This window comes from Camellia sinensis, chromosome 1, assembly GCF_055761805.1.
Source record: "Camellia sinensis isolate YWXY chromosome 1, ASM5576180v1, whole genome shotgun sequence".
Lineage (NCBI taxonomy): Eukaryota > Viridiplantae > Streptophyta > Magnoliopsida > Ericales > Theaceae > Camellia > Camellia sinensis.
The window spans coordinates 202431337-202436348 of NC_138961.1; the positions used below are offsets into that span (position 1 = coordinate 202431337).

The 5012-nt window shown below is 35.0% G+C and overlaps 1 long non-coding RNA gene across 1 annotated transcript; it reads left to right on the forward strand.

The window, feature by feature from the left end:
- The first annotated feature begins 201 nt into the window (after positions 1–201).
- Positions 202–4779, forward strand: LOC114255964 (uncharacterized). Its single transcript, XR_003627016.2, has 5 exons — positions 202–569; positions 3311–3451; positions 4231–4310; positions 4409–4470; positions 4571–4779. It is a non-coding gene; the product is annotated as an uncharacterized LOC114255964 (long non-coding RNA).
- Positions 4780–5012: the final 233 nt, after the last annotated feature.

The following is a 5012-nucleotide window of genomic DNA, read 5'->3' on the forward strand; positions in this document are numbered from 1 at the left end:
ATGTCAGTGAGAACTGCATCCTGTGTACTCATGGTCGCGGTCGAACTGTCTGGTGGTGGTAACTGGATGGGTGGGGTAACAACGTCATCCATGTATCAGGACGGTGTCCAATCAGGGTCAAGCACATAAGGTATGCCAGTATGTGCACATAAGGTGTACAAAATTTTGTTGTTTTATTATGAATTGCACACCATAAGGTGTACAAAATTTTGTTGTTTTATTATGAATTGCACACCATACGGGTCTCCCTGTGTGATATCTATAACCTGTCTATAAAAGCAAGAAACCTGAGTCTAACGATAGCGAATGTAACAAGCTTTAAAATGTCAAATTCACCCTCTGTGGATATTGTTTGGCAAGCTACGAATGACACCGGTTGACCTGTTTGCGGTGCTTCTGCAGCCCCCCATTCTCTTTGCCGTTGTTGTCTTCATCAAATCGTGCCACCTGTGCCACTCCAGATGAGGCTGTGGCTGTTCACCCCAGCTTCTTGCTCAAGTCATGTGCTATTAAGAGGTTTAAAGAGTTCAATTTCATTGCTGCTTTATCAAAGAAATACAAGAGAAGAGGTATGCTATGCTTCAATTTTGCTGTAAAAACTGAGACATGTATTGCATCTTCTATCGTCCTACTTACTGATTTTTGCTCTTATCAAGTTCTGTTCCAATTTTCTTTTCATCAATTAGTTTGTGTGTGATGATGTTGCTATTGTTGTTGTTGTTGGTGTATTTGTTGCTTTAGTTTCGTGTGTGCTTGTATTTATTGTTGTTCTTCACCTTTTTGCACACCATGTGTTTGACAAAATGTTCATACGAATTTGGTCCATGCTCATGTCTTGTTTCGAAGCAATAAAAAAGCAAATATAGTTTTGCTGCAATATAGCTATACACCAATTTCTTTTTTCTTTGTCGAACTTCAAATATTATGTATGAAGCCCATATGGGCTGATTGATGCAGTTGGGATCCTAGGTTGGATTAAGATTTCAACCTCTTATCTTATCCTTTTTGTTTTTAATTTTTTTTCATTCCCTGTGTCAAGTAAGTTATGTAGTAGGCTAGACCAACCTTGTTAGCTAAATGTTCGTCCAATAATAGAAGGTTAATTGATTGCCCATGAGTGCACATTGTTTTTCTAATGTGTAAGGCCAAAAACCAAGAATTTCCTTAGTTTGGTTCCCTTTGATTTGGTTATTGTCCCATGTTTGGAGAATTGATAGTGGTCTGTTTGGCTTGGGTTTTGGCATCAACAAAAGCCAACATGCATTAGGCTTGCATCCCTGTTGGCAGTTCATGGAGGGTTAGAAACCAATATAAAGACTTTTTACATACTTCTCATATGTTTAATGACTCCCTCCCTGTGTTTGTGTGCATGTATGCGGTTTTGTGTTTGGAGACAACAAAAGTCAACCAGTGTGGTTCATGCATGAACTTCAGCTCCCTCCATCTATGTATGTGTGCACGTGTGTGTGCAATTGTGCGAATGGAGACATAGAAAGTCAACCTGTGTAGTTCATACATGAACTTTAAGTTAAACACTGTAGGCTTGCCAATTACTTACATAATTTCAGCTTTAAGACACTTGTTTGCATCACGTTTTACTTCCAATTTTTGTTTAATCAACACACTTCATGTATTATAGCTTTGTTGCGTTCACACTGCACACACACACACACAAATTGGCGCACTTGAATTATATAAAAATGGGAAATTAGTAGAGCACATTTGTACATTGACTTCTAGAAATAAATCACAATTATTAAATTGAAGGAAAATTTTTACACTGGATCTGAGTGTAGGATATGAGAACACAAGGTGACCTACAGACCTTTCACCTAATGCCATGGAATTTATCAACTGAGCCTCTTATCTTTAGATCGCGAGGTGTTTTTTGATTGCATAAATATTTTCTCAAATTAGCTATTGGGCTCATTCGTGCAACTTATGGTGTCTTTACAGGCTTAATTTTTTCATTATTATAATTGATGAATTCACTTTTGCATTTTGGAATTTTGGCATCTTTGGGTATGTTTGATTGCAAGGATTATAGTATAGAATTGGGATTGTTAGTCCATGGACTCCCAATCACATATTTGATTGCAAATTTTATTAATCGGATTACATGTACGATAGATATTCAATCCGATGAAATTGACGAATTTTTAATATTGACAGGGGCAAAGGATTATAATTTCAAATATGAAAGAAAAATAAGATAAAATGAATACATAATAAATGGTTATCTCACTAATTTAATTGGATAATTAATCCTACACTAATTCATGGGATTATTAATCTTTTCACTATTAATCCTGTTAATCAAACAAGCTCTTTGTTCACAATGGACCAAGAAAGCTGTTTAATTTGAAATAACCTCCACTGGCTGCTAATCCTGTTTTGGAATGAAAGTCGTTGGCTGGACCATGCTCTTGCCTTTAAGCCCACCTACTACCAACCTTGTACTGTCAGGATATCCCGGGTTGCCACCTAGCACCTGCTCATTTGATTTGGGAGTTGAAACTCTATGTTATTTGATATTGGTATTTAGGAATTTGGACGTTCTTATACATTTTATACAGATATGTTTCAAAATGAACTCAAAATATAACAAAACATATCATCAGAAATTTAATTTGGAGTACTATCCATACCTCCTTTGCATCAGGTTCAATTGAGTATTGCAAGGGTCCTTCAATGCATAAACACTTTTAGTTCTCAATTGCTAAGAATAGTTCTGGCTTGAGAACTACTAATTCTTTCTCAACAAGCACTGTTAGAGAACTAAGAAGTCACTGCTTTTTGCTCAAAAGCCAACTTTTACTGGTGTCCTCTGGCCTCTTTTTAGCTCTTTCTGCTTCTGCCCTTACCATTTTTCTGTGTTCTTTTTTTATTTTTTTTTTGAAAATGCAGATAAAACCGCACTGTCACCTCAAATGTCTCCATCGGTGTTTTGATGTGATTTTTTTTTTTAATGCTCATCGAATTAAACACATGCTTTACAACGGCTTGTATGGGCCCCCATCAATTCATGAGTTCCATCCTTTCAAACTTACTCCAATGTCTGAACTATTCATTCATCTTATTTATACATAAAGAGCATGGAAGTAATGCAGTCTATAGATTTACGGTGCATATCCATATGCGATATCAACATGCACGAATCAAACATCTGACCTGTTTTTTTTCAACAAAGCAAGGGTTTGGAGTTAATTAATTTGGCCGTGCTTGTTTTCTAAGTACCCAAGATCTATTCTTGTATTTTGGCTTTGTTCACACCATTTTTTTGTATTTAATGTAGCTCATTTAATTACAGAAAGTGTTTGACGAGGCAATTATTGACATTCTGTTTCCTATGGATGAAATTGGTACCGTAAATCCAAAAGTGCTACGGGAGCTCTTCTCAGTGCACTGCGATTGGCAGTAGGCAAAGTTCCAGAAGATTAGTAAGAAACAGGTTTGCTTTGAGACTGAAAAAAAAACTCTTGCATTTGCAACAGTGCAGTGAGCATATTTATGATATCTGTTTGGACAAGGCATGGATAAGATAGATCTGCCGCAGATTCTCCTAAATCCCTCTATGCATTTATTCTTTTTCTACAATTGCATTGATATGGATTTGTGTCATGTTTTAAAATTGGGATACAGATCTTTTGAGTAACATAGTACTCTTATATGGGCTGGGACACATTTAAGCTGTATATAAAGAGAGGTTCTTGACATAATATATTACGTTTTTATTTAATTACTGTAGCAAGAATCCACCAATGCAAGGAAGCTGCATAGAACCTATTCTTCTTGTTTGCACTGGTTAATTATTTTCTGTGTTTGAAAAACTTTGTGAAGATGGGAGTAGGCTCATTTTGAGGCTGACCTTAATAATCCGAACCATTTACTTTTGAAGACTTGTTTAGTAAAATATTCATGCAAAAAAAACAAGATAATCGAATATCGGTTGATATATTTTGAATCTCATTTGTAGTACATAGTTTCCGCATTAAAGTTCTTTAGGAAAATTCCTCTCTTTGTTAGAAGTTCATAAAAATTATTACATAGTTTGTAGTGATTGGTTTTTGTTTCAATTTTGTCTTCCTTCAATTTTTTATTAGCCAAAATGAAGTTGATGAACCTATAATAATCTATGATTTTTTTTATTAGCAGTTGTGTTTAATTTAATTTTTCAAGTGTGTTTTTAAATGGTATATCTATGTGTAATGATTCTTTTGGATTTGATAGGGAATGCTCTTGCTGGGCATATAAAACTTGTGCATAATTTGAGGATATGCTAAAGAGACTAATACTTCATTGCCTCCAAGGTTTGACATAAATATAAATTTTGTTAGTGTCTTGTGTTTGATTTTGTTATTTGACTGTGTATATTTGTTTGCGATTTTTCTTTGGATTTGTTAACCAGGGCTCAAACTCGGGCATAAACTAATGCATAGGAGCTATTTGACTAAAATTCCGAAAATGCTTGTACTCTTCTATTACAATACATCTTCTATGGCAGTGTTATTTTTTGTAGTCAAGTATTGCTTTTGAGGTGTCATTAACTGTGGCTTCCATGTGTTTGCAGATGGGTCTATTGACGAACAACTGAATGGTGAGTCAACCCAAAATCTTTTGCCTGCCCAACGGGTTCTGAGAGTAAGATAGGAATGGAAAGACATTATGTGATCCACATAGCATTTCTACATCAATAAAATGTATAAAAATAAGTGGATTCAAACTGAATAAATAATGCTGTAAATTTTGAAATGATTTAATTGAAATATATATTGTATACATAGTAGGAATAAAATGGTCAACATATAAAGCTGTCATGTTGCTTTCATTGTGGAGTGATGGTTAATATCATGGGTTATACTGATAACAAACCATAAAAGATTTTTCTCTACTTAAACTTTTAACAAATATTTTGGCTTTCTCAAATATGATGATCAAAATTCATCATGGGTATCTAATGGAGATTGGCATGATTATTCTCCCATCCAATTGCAATACGAACTACACCCGGG